General features: G+C 38.5%; 1 long non-coding RNA gene across 1 annotated transcript in view; it reads left to right on the top strand.

Annotated features, from left to right (window-relative positions):
• Positions 1-2,629, top strand: part of LOC118764697 — a 5,912-nt gene extending 3,283 nt beyond the window's left edge. The window contains exons 2-3 of the long non-coding RNA XR_005000503.1: positions 2,120-2,127; positions 2,553-2,629. This is a non-coding gene — a long non-coding RNA (uncharacterized LOC118764697). The remainder of the gene's footprint in view (positions 1-2,119; positions 2,128-2,552) is intronic.
• Positions 2,630-12,500: the final 9,871 nt, after the last annotated feature.

The raw sequence follows: 12,500 nt of genomic DNA on the forward strand, positions 1-12,500 counted from the left end.
TAATTTATATATATATATATATATATATATATATATATATGTATGTATGTATGTATGTATGTTTGTATTTATGTATGCATGTAGTTTAAATTTACAGAAAACAAGAGATGAAGACAGGTGTAGGAACAATAACTAGGTGTGTTATTTTAACGCTTGGGAAGAATGGAAAAGTCTTTTACGTTTCGAGCCAACGTTCTTCGAGAGAAAGCATTAAGAGGAAAAACACGGAGAGAGAATGAAAAAAAAACAAAAAAAAAACGGAGAGAGAAAAAAATGTGCAGAGTTCAACGGTCCAACATGAGGAAATAACCAGAGAAAAGATGTTGAATGAAAGGGAGATAATAACGATAACGATAACGGTGACACCCCCAACGAACCAAGGCGTGCAAGCGCATGTATGTATGTGAAAATAGTGTGTGTGTGTGTGTGTGTGTGTGTGTGTGTGTGTGTGTGTATGTGTGAATGGGAGGGCGAATGTGTGAGTATGTATGTGGGCGAGCTGAAAACTATGTGGGCCTGTTTGTGTTTATGAGTATTAGTAACCCAGTGTGTACATTATATGGAGCGATATGCATTCTATGTACTGGTAGGTGTGTGTGTGTGTGTATGCATATAGACGTGTGTATGTATGTGTGGGGTAATCACGTGTATGTGTGTGCAAACGCACGGGCCTGAGTGTGTATGTGTACAAGTAACCTGATGTGTGGAGTGATGTGCGTTTTGTGTATTTGTGTGTGTGTGTGCGCATGGACGTGTGCATATGTATGAGGCTAACATATGTGCGTATGTTGTGTATAGCAGTTGGTGTGTGCTTATTCAGGCTGTGTGTGCATATGTTTAGTGTATATGTATAGTGTGCATGTGTATAGTGTGCATATGTATAGTGCATATGCATGTGTTTATGCTTGTTGCGTTGTGGGTATATATTGTCTGTGTTCAGGTATTATGTGCATGTGTTGGTGTGTGTGCATAATGGTGTGTGATTTGTGTACTGACTTGGACAGCATGTGGTACTGCTCGTATGAGTGGTGACACTATTGAAGTGTGAGTGCAGGTGTGTGGATAATGGTGTGTGGTGTGGGTGCTGAGAAATGTTTGGTGCTTGTGTGTATCGAGTGGGATGGTTTTTGTGTGTGTGTCAGTGTGTGAAATGGTGTGTGAAGTAAATAATTAGTTGAACAGTGTGTATAGGTGTTTGTATAGTGGTATGTATGTGGTGACGGTACCGAAGTAGGCGGTATGCAGATGTGTAGGTGGAAGGGGGTGCTATTGAATGTGGGAGGTGTGTGGGAATCCGTGTGGAGCTGGTGTCATGAAGAGAGGTAGTGGGCGCAAAGGAACGAAGAGAGAAGATTAATTCCTGTTCACAGCGGAAGTGGGAGCCCGGGTGATCCCTGTGCAGAGACAGTCCGAACATAGACAGATGTTGTAGCGAATGACCGATAGAGCGGAAGTGGGGCGAGACCGGGATGTCATTGCTGAGTCTGGTGTCTCGGAAGTGCTCCGTGAACCTGTCAGCCCTGTTTAACAAATGTACAGGGAATGACAGAGAGAGCAGGAAATGCAGTAAATAACATTGCTGGAGGTGTAGATAAAGGAGTCGGCGACGTGATAGGGAAGTGATGGGTGCCAGTGAAGATGGTGGTGTTGGAGAGGTAGGGGTAGGAGCGACAGTGTGGGTGGGAGTAAGGGGAAGAAGCCAGGATGGAAGGCAGGTGTAGGGAAGAAAATGTGGATCAGGAGGTTATGGGCTCGTTTGAAAGAGGAAAGGGGTGGGTCAGGGAAGATGTGTGAGATGGAGGGATCGGACTGAAGTCACTGGGAGGTTCGGAGAGTGGTGCAGGGGGTAGGGTGGAGGGGTGGTAGGTGTGGGGAAACGGGAGACGGGTAAGCGTGGGGTGGGTGCAAAGAGGAAGTGCAGAGGAACGATCCACAGATCGTGCCCGAGCAAGGGCAGTGTGGATAATGGTGTGGGGATATCCACGTAGGATGAAGTGGCGAGCCATGAGTTGAGATTGGGTCTCCAAGTCATGGTCATCACTACAGAGCCGGTGTAGACGGAGGAATTGGGACTAGGGAATAGGGGATGGAGAGCTTAGTGTGGGTAGGGTGGGAGGAGAGGTTAAGGTAGGAGTGTGAGTCAGTATGTTTGTAGTGGATGGGGGTAGTGAGAGCGGAGTGGTGTATGTTGACAAGTCGACGGAAGAGTTAGAGATAGTGCAGGAAAATTCGAGGGCAGGATGAAAGGATTGGAGAAAGGAGAGGAAGGGGTCAAGATGTTCGCGGGAGAGTGAGGTCGCGACGATCAGTCATCGATATTACGACCGTATAGCTTCGGAGTGGGACCAGTGAACTGTGAAAATATTTGGACCTCAACATAGCCAACTGTGAAAATATTTGGACCTCAACATACAGAAAACAAGAGATGAAGACAGGTGTAGGAACAATAAGCAGGTGTGTTATTTCAACGCTAGGGAAGAATGGAAAAGTCTTTTACGTTTTGAACCAACGTTCTTCGAGAGAAAGGATTAAGAGGAAAAACACGAAGAGAGAATGAAAAAAAAAAAAAACGAGAGAGAAAAAATGTGCAGGGTTCAACGGTCCAACATGACGAAATGACCGGAAAAAAGAGGCTGAATGAAAGGGCGATAATAATAATAATAATAACGATAACGGTGACTCCTCCAACGAACTAAGGTGCGCAAGCGAGCTTGTGTGCATGGGAGAATGGTGCGTGTGAATGTGTATGTGTGAATGGTAGGGCGAGAGTGTGGATATGTATGTGTGGGTAGGCTGAAAATTGGGTGGACCTGTGTATGTGCATGTGTATAAATAACCCAGCGTGTACATTATGTGGAGTGATATGCATTCTATGTACTGGTAAGTATGTGTGTGTATGTATGTATGTGTGTATGTATGTGTGGGGGTAATCATATGTGTGTGCAAACGTATGGGCCTGTATGTGTGAGTATGTGTAAAGTAACCTAGTGTATGCGTTGTGTGGAGTGATGTGCATTTGTATGTGTGCTGGCGTATGGACGTGTGTGTGTATGTATGTGAATATACACACGTAATACACAGTTTCTGTATATCCAAAATCACTCATAAGGCATTGATTGGCTGAGAACTATTGTGGAAGACACTTGTCCAAGGTCACTCTCAGTGGAACTGAGCCCGAGATCACTTAATTGTAAAACGAGCTATATATTTTAAATCTATTTGAGCTAGTCAGAGAAAGAAGCAAAAACTCTTACTCCTATAGTCTCCCATACAACTAAAGAAACCCTTCTAAATCAGCAATATCTGCGGTCCTTGCTGCCAGTCAGATAAAAATATAATCTTAACAATGTCTTTTGTAGTCGTTGATGTTTAATTCGAAGGTAGCCCGGATGAAGCAGGCCTATGACCAAAAACTTTCTAACTATGACCGTTTCATCTTTTTTCTTTTAGATATAGTGTATCTAGGATTAAGTTATATAACGCGTCCTTTCATTTTACATTTAAGATGGTTAAATGCAATTTAAAAGAAATTCGTTGCAATTTCTAGCGGGTTGAGTGACCAAGTAGTGAGCGGTTAAGTTGTATAGTTCTTTTTTCGGTAAGGTAAGGAAGAAACTGTGGATACCAAAGATGTTAAAAAAACTCCACATCTTCAAAGTTGGAAATCACGGTAGGAATAATGAGAGAAGCATTTACACGAAGTGCGTGTGTTTGCGTAGGTGCGTGCGTGTGTGTGCGTGTGAACAAGTGAGTTTGATAGTTTAGATGGAGCCGCATGTAATATAACCACTTGAGCTGATTACTTTACATGCAGCGGGTGTGAACAGACAAGCTGGATATTTTGCATAAGGTGGATGTGCGCTTGATACTGGGTGTGAGCAAACAAGTTGGATACTTTACATGGTACTTTACGAGTTTCTAATCTTCAAACTTGTCTTTTCCATGACCCGAAGGGAAGTCGGACAAAAGGCAAAGGCATGACTTGTATTACTATTGTTATCAGGAGTGTACGCCTCCAAAACTCCCGTTGAGAGTTATAGGTCAAGTAACAAACTCTTTCTTTTCTCCATTCGTTTTATAGTTGTTATTGTAGGATTTTAAAAGTAGGACGAAAAATTAGAATCGACTGAAAAAAATTAAAGAAAATGAATATATATATATATATATATATATAAAAGGAAATGAAGAAAACGCTGACAAAATAATTTAAGTAATTTAAGTAATTTAATAAGGTGAAGTTCTTTTTACCGGTTGCGCATTTGTTATGCTTATCAAAAGAGAGATAGAGTTCCTTTCTGATAGATTTTTTCCTCTTATCTGACTTTATGTTGGGTCTGCTGTCTCTTATGTGAAAAAAGAGGCTCCAGAGTTGTTTAAGATTTGCTTGGTTTCGCGCCTAAAATTTCTTGTGGACAATGTTCAATACAATTTTGATTGGTCATTATGAAGGGGTCACGTGAATGTTTGAATGGAAGTTGGTGTTGGGGTAAGAAAAAAGGCTCCAGAGAAGTTAAAATTTGGCTAGTGTCGCGCCTAAAATTTCTTATTGGTCATAATAAAGAGGTCACGTGGATGTGGTCATAATAGAGAGGTCACGTGAATGTTTAGAATTTTCGAAAATAGCGTTGTTGAAAATTCTTATTGCTCAGGCTGGTCAGTAGACGTCATGTGGATATTTTAAATAGCTTTTTAGCGCGTAGTTAGGGAGTGTATTTTCCGCTTGACTGAATTTGAGCTGGATAAGTAGTTCGTTTAGGACAGGAAAAGCTATATGTTGTATGTGTGCGCGCGCGCGCGCGTGTGTGTGTTTATATTATGTTGGGGAGGCGCGCGCGCGTGTATATATGTGTGCGTGTGTGGGTACAATTTTCAATATTTATAGTTCTGCTGGTCTTGTGCCTGTATCGGGAAGCAACGTGTTTGTGTGAAGTCATATTTACAGTCATTTCCAAAAATAGTGTTGGATGTTTTGCACCCGTATTTTTTAAATTAATATATATATATCTATATATATAGGTAAACTAAATTAAATACAGACATGACAAGAACATGAAACACCACAGAGTACACAAGAACCACAGGACGGACATTCGAAGCCCTCAGTCATCAGTCAAGAACCAGATCATCTTAGCAATTTCGGCTGATTAATCTTGATATTGTCTCCGATATGGCCAGCCCGCCAAGGGAAATCTAAGCCAGCGCATTAGATATCCCTGGAAGAAAGCTTCGAATGTATACAACGAAAGGACAGAAAACGATCGAAGTACACAAACAAAAATACAGAATACGTGACACCAATAAGAATACAAAAACGTAAAAACATAACGGTAAAAATAAAAAATAAACAACAAAACAAAACAGGACGTAGGACAAGGGTCTTTTCGACAGGACGATTGAGTAGGGGCTGGCTTGTGAATTGTGCCTAAGGCCACGGGAGACGAACAATCCGTGTTGCTTCTGAGGCTGCTGAAAACAAAAGAGCGCTCAACACGGCTAGCTGTCACGTGAGAACAAAAGACAGGAGAAAGGACAGATGAAAAGGGAGAGAAGGTGGACGAGGGAGGAGAAGAAAGAGCAGATCGAGGGGGCTGGAGGTGAGAGAGATAGAGAAACGTAGAAAGGGGGGGGGGACGGATGGAGAGGGAAAGAACGGAAGTGGAATAATAATATATATAGATGGTGTATACGTATTGTTTTGATTATATCTTTAAACATGCACGTACACACATAAAATCTTTTTTCATAATCGTATTAATTCCATTATGCAGAAGATAGAATCGAAAAAATCTTGTAAAATTCGGAAAAATAAAAAAGTTAGTGGGGAGTTTTAGCATTTATATGTGTGTATATATATATATATATATATATATATAGATATATATATATATATATTATATATATATATATATATATATTATATATATATATAATATATTCATTTGAAGGCTAAAACAATGCGAAGCGCATTGTGACCAGCGATGTGTAGCAATATCTGATAGCCTGGTCGGTCACGGTAACGGTGATATATATATATATATATATATATACATCATAACTCCGCCCAAACTCTTATTTAAATGCTGATTCTTTGGGACGAATCATTAAAGGCATTTAAAGTTACTCCCTTGTTCTAGGTATTCCTTTATACCGTGTTCCTGTCAAATGATATTACAGCCTTCTGAGTAGAGTCACATTAGATAGAATGTCTTCAGCAGCTGAAGACACAGAAGCACTAATACAATCCATCAGGCCAACTGAAAAATAACTCTCAAAGACTGGAATATCTACAATTTCCTGTATTTTGAATTTCTCGCAAAATAAGTTAAGAAACTTACATGCCTACAGTTTTCGAACACATATACAATCAACCTATCCTTTCCTTTCTCCCCGAGTATTCGGAAATGGAAACATCTTCTTTATTCCAAGAACACTCCAGTTTCCTCTGTTCGAAAAGACAAAAGATTATCTGCAGTAAATTTAAAAACCTTAATATCTACAATTCTCTAAAAATTTTACCTTCTCTTGCTTCCTTTCCTTTCTCCCTGAATATTCGAAAATGTAAGCATCCTTTTTATTGCAAAAATACTACAGTCTTCTCTGAACGGATATACAAACGAACATCTAAAAAAAATTTAGAAACTTTAATAACTCCAATTTTGTGTGAACATTTTATCTTTCCTTTTTCCCGGACTACCCGAATATGTAAATATGCCTCCTATTGTAACAACACAAATGCTAAAAAAAAAACCCCAAAATTAAGGCGGTAAGCACCTGCCAATATATACATACTGCAGAACTACAAAAAGCCTTGTGAGTGGATTTGGAAGACGGAAACTGAAAGAAGCCCGTCGTATATATGTATATATATATGTGTGTGTGTGTGTATGTTTGTGTGTCTGTGTTTGTCCCCCCAACATCGCTTGACAACCGATGCTGATGTGTTTACGTTCCTGTAACTTAGTAGTTCAGCAAAAACTGTAAGCCACAGCAAAACGTTTAAAAAAATCCAAAAGAAAATGAACTTTAGAAATTCAAAAATTCAACAAGGTGAACATCTCTTCCTTCTACTATTCCGAAAGACTGGAATATCTACAATTTCCTGTGAATATTTTAAGTCTCCCTCAAAATAAGTTAGGAAACTTACATTCCTACAGCTTTCGAACACACAAACGATCAGTTAAAAAAATCTTTAATACCTACAACATCTATGAATACGTATCCTTTCCTTTCTCCCTGAGTATTCGAAAATGTAAACATCCCTTTCATTGTAAAAACACTACTGTATTCTCCAACTTGATAGACAAACGAACATCTCAAGAAAACTTGAAAACTTTAATATATTAAATTTTGTATGAAACGTTTCCCTAACTACCCAAATATGTAAACATACTTTTTATTGCAACAACACAATAGAATTCAGAAATTCAAAAATTCAACGACGTGAATATCAGTATATATATATATATATATATATATATATAATATATATATATATATATATATATTATATATATATATATATATATAATATATATATAATATATATATATATATATGTATATATATATACATATATATATATACTCATATATGTATATATGTATATATATGTATATATAATAATAATAATAAAACAATAATAATAAAATAATAATAATAATAATAATAATAATAATAGGAACTACTAAGCCAATGTGATGGAAAATAGAACAGAGAAGAAAATAGAAAAGAGAGCAGCCCTGGTAGCAGCTGGATGTGTCTTTCGCTGCTCTGATAAGTCAGCAGCTGAAGACACATGAATTCTACTACAACTGAAAAAACAACTTTTAAAAACTGGAATATCTAAAATCTTCCGTGAGTACCTAAAATCTCATTCTAATTAGCTTTATAAACTTGATTATCTACAATTTTCTCTGGACGAACACACAAACAAATCATCTTTAAAAACTCTAATATCTACAATTTCCTATGAATACCCAAAATTCTTCTTTTCTCTCTGACTAGCTAAATATGTAAACATCCCTTTTTTCTCTGCAAGAACACTCTTAGACGCCTCCGGTTATCCAACTTAAGCAATTTATATATATAGAAATTATATATATACGCAGACATTCTATTACAACCAAAAAACATTTTTTTGAAAACTGAAGTATCTATAATCCTCTGTGAGTATTTAAAATCTCATTCTAAATGAGTATTTAAAATCTCATTCTAAATAACTTTAAAAACTTGACTATCTACAGTATTCTCTGGACGGACACACAAACGATCATCTTTAAAAACATTAATATCTACAATATTATGTGAAAAGTAAAACTTTCCGTGAACACACAAATGATCATCTTTAAGAACTTTAATATCTACACTGTACTGTGAATAGCCAAATATGTAAAATATTTCTCTGCAAGAACACTCTTAAACGCCTCTGGCTATCTTTACTTAAACAATTTACAGCTTAAAAACTTGATTATATTCAGTTTTCTCTGGACGAACAAACAAATGATCATCTTTAAAAACTTTAATATCTACAATCTTATGGAAAAAAAATTTTAAATTGCTAAACACACACAAACGATCATCTTTAATATATACATTGTACTGTGCCAAATATGAAAACCCCCCCAGAAATTTCTACAAGAACACTCTTAAACGCCGCCGGATAACTAATTTAAGCAATTTATATATATAGAAATTATATATATGTGAGTGTGAGTGTGTGTATTTTATTTCTGTCTTTCTATCGGTAATTAAAACGCACAAGGTGAGTTGGTAGTAAACACATATTTGACCTCTGCTGACCGCTCTTTTGCTGGACCACATGGGTACAATCACTCTTTCACCCCTCGCCTACTCCTATTGAGTCTATTTATAGACTAACGATATCTAACTGTATGACTGCCATCCTGCCTATCTACTGCCAACCTACCCTCTCCTTCCTCTAAATAATAATAATAATACACTATTGCCATGACTACAAGGAGTGACCACAGGCCGGCTACGGCTGCTATAATGGTACGATTATAATTGTAACGGCAATGATGGTCGTCTCCCCGCGAGCCACTCAGAGCTCAAAAATGATAACATTATCGTAGCACCAAAATGTTTTTGGAAACTAAAAGGAAAACTAAATCAGTATACCAAATCGCTTGTCCTATAGTTAATCTGGAAGCGCGTCCCCCAGGGAAGAGCCAGCCTGGGATCGAAAAGTCATCAACTGGCACAAACTCTTCTCCGAATACGGACATGGATGGTCACTTGAACGGGAAATTCCCCAACTCGAGCCCTCCAAGTTCACCACCACAACCACCACAGAAAGAAAAATGTAAGCGGAACAAATGGACCCGAGAAGAGTATAAAGAAGTAATATACGCTTATTACTATGCATTAGGTAGGCCATCTCAAGAGAGACACACCGCAAACTCTTACAGTATATGGAGAACATGGAATCAAGACAGTAGACCCTATTTGGACGAGAACAAATTGGCAAATGTGAGGAGGGATATCCTTAGAAATAACAGACTCACAGACAGTGAAATAAGCGCGATCAAGCACGCAACGGAAAATGACATAAATATAAGACACAAAGGAAATGAAGAATCAGATGAACAGAATAGCCCGCCACGAGGTTTAATTGAAATACTGCCATCTGACCAAAGCACGCAAAGGCCTGAAGATACAAGAAATTCTATTGAACCTGTTAAAGACAGTCAGGAAAATGATAAAACAACAGTAACTGAAGATCTCGCATTTGCTGAAGAACACAGAGAGTCTATGGCAGAAATGAGGCAGAAAATCCTGAATACGCTTGAAGTTGTAAGACATACAAGTGAATGATAGAGAACCACTTCATAAACTCTCAAATACAAACCAAATAAAAAACAAATCAAAATTGGCAACTATGTAACAAATGAAATAATACAAGAATTAAACCTGATTTTACTGAGTTAAATGAAATTATTTACGCTTCTGCTAGGGCAATTGAAACCAGCTGTATGCCTCGAAAAAACAAAGAAAACCAAACCTGGGAAGAAATCAAACCTGGAGAAGTAAAATGAAAAAGAGATTGAATTTATGAGAGGGGAAATATCAATATTAAATGAACTAATATGTGGAAATGATGTAAGATCCGGAACAGGAAGAAAGATGAAGAGAAAATTTGGATCCTCACCAAGAGAAGAACTGATATCAATAAAAGAAACGCTGAAACAAAAAGTCCAAGCAAAAGCTCAAAGAATACGAAGATTTGAGAAGAGAAACAAGTTTTACAAGCAAAATAAGCTGTTCACATCCAATGCCAAACAATTCTACACAGAAATAGGGAAGGAGAAAGTAACCGATAAAGACCCCCCCCTCCCATGGAAGAAGTTCAAAACTTTTGTAAAAGGATTTGGAGTGACGAGAAGACGTACAACATAAATGCAGACTGGATTATACAAACAGAAGGATCCTACCAAAATTTGCAACAACAAGTATGGGAAGACATCACAGTAGCAGACCTAAGAAAGGCACTCACGAAGGCCCATAATTGGAAATCCCCCCGGTAAAGATAGGGTGCCGAATTTCTGGCTCTCATCGCTCCCATGCGCACACGGTAAGCTAGTTCAGCTGCTCAATGGAATTATGAGAGACGCAAAGAAAACACCTGAATGGTTAGCAAGTGGTATTACTTACCTACTCCCAAAGAATAACGAAACCAAACTTCCAAAAAACTATCGGCCTATAACCTGTTTATCCACCACGTATAAAATCCTAACATCTATCCTGGCGGAGAAAACATATGCATTCATGGAGAAGAACGATATTTTTCCCATTGAACAAAAAGGATGCCGCCGAGGCTCATACGGATGCAAAGATCAACTGCTAATTAATCGTATGATCCTTGAGAACTGTCACTACAAGCGCAGAAATCTCAGCTCCGCATAGATTGACTATAAAAAGGCCTTCGACAGTATACCGCATTCATGGATCTTGAAATCGCTAGACATCTTCAAAATTTCCCCTGTGATTTCAAGCTTCCTGAAGCATAATATGTCGTTGTGGAATACGAATCTTCAATTATACCACTCTAATGGAGTACTTGCCTCAGAGAATATAAACATCAACTGTGGAATTTTTCAAGGTGACTCACTTTCACCTCTAATATTCTGCATAGCCCTAATACCTCTAACAAGTGAATTAAACAGAACAGGGTATGGGTATAAAATTGTCAATAAAAACTAAGCCATCTATTTTATATGGATGACTTAAAACTCTATGGTAAAGACGATAATGAACTTGAAGGCCTATTGCGCACTGTGAAAGCATTCAGTGATGACATCGGGATGGAGTTTGGGCTTGAGAAGTGTGCCAAGGCCACTTTCCAGAAAGGGAAAGTGATGACCATAAATTCAGTCGTGTTAGATGTTGACACAGTTATAAGAGAGTTTGAGGGATAAATGAAGGCTCTGGTATTCAGCATGCAAGCATGAAAGAGAAGATGAGGAAGGAATGTTATAGGAGAGTTCGAGCAGTCCTGAAATCTGAACTAAATGCACGTAACAAGGTGTTAGCTATAAATTCCTTAGCAGTTCCAGTTGTTACTTATAGCTACAATGTGTTGAACTGGAATATGAGTGAAGTAAAGAAAATAGATAGGAAAATACGCAAGCTGCTGAGTTGTAATAGGATGCACCACCCAAAGGCAGACGTAGATCGTCTTTACCTCCCCAGAGTCCAAGGAGGTCGAGGCCAGATCCAATTTGAACTAGCTTACAAAACAACACAGTTGGACTGGCCAAATATCTTGTAATAACGAATGACTGGATGCTAAAACTCGTGGAAAATCACGAGAGACGAAAGAAGCTTCATTCTATCATAAAGGAAAGCAGAACATTTGCTATTGATCTCGTGCAGGATACCCAAACTGAACAACCCGAGGGAAGTACGGCAACTATTGTTGCAAAGAAGGTGAAAATAATGGCAACGAAAAAAGCGCACGAGCAATTGGCTGATAGGTGGGAGGAGAAACCTCTGTGGCCCGTAGCAAACAAGCTGATGTTGACCAGAAGCAAACCCATCAGTGGCTACGGAGCTCAGGGCTAAAAGCAGAGAGCGAAGGTTTCATCCTGGCTGCTCAAGATCAAAGCCTATTAACCCGGAACTACCAGGCCAATGTGATGAAAAATGGAGCAGACCCAAAATGCCGATTCTGCAACGACATGATTGAAACAGTGGACCACCTAATCTTTGGAGTATAAATTAAGACATGGCAGAGTTGGCCAATATCTACACTGGCTAATAAGTCGGCATTACAATATCAAAACTGCCGAAAGCTGTAACTGAAGGAGAAAATGTAACGATTCTGTGGGACTTTCCAGTACATACAGACCGAACCATCAAAGCCAATAAACCGGATATAGTTGTGAAAGACCAAAACAATAAAGTTTGCTTATTGATCGACATGAGCATCCCTGGTTTGGATTTGAAAACACTGAAAGTGGGAGCATACTCCTTCGGCCTCC

Source organism: Octopus sinensis, linkage group LG9 (genome assembly GCF_006345805.1).
Source record: "Octopus sinensis linkage group LG9, ASM634580v1, whole genome shotgun sequence".
Taxonomy (NCBI): Eukaryota; Metazoa; Mollusca; class Cephalopoda; order Octopoda; family Octopodidae; genus Octopus; species Octopus sinensis.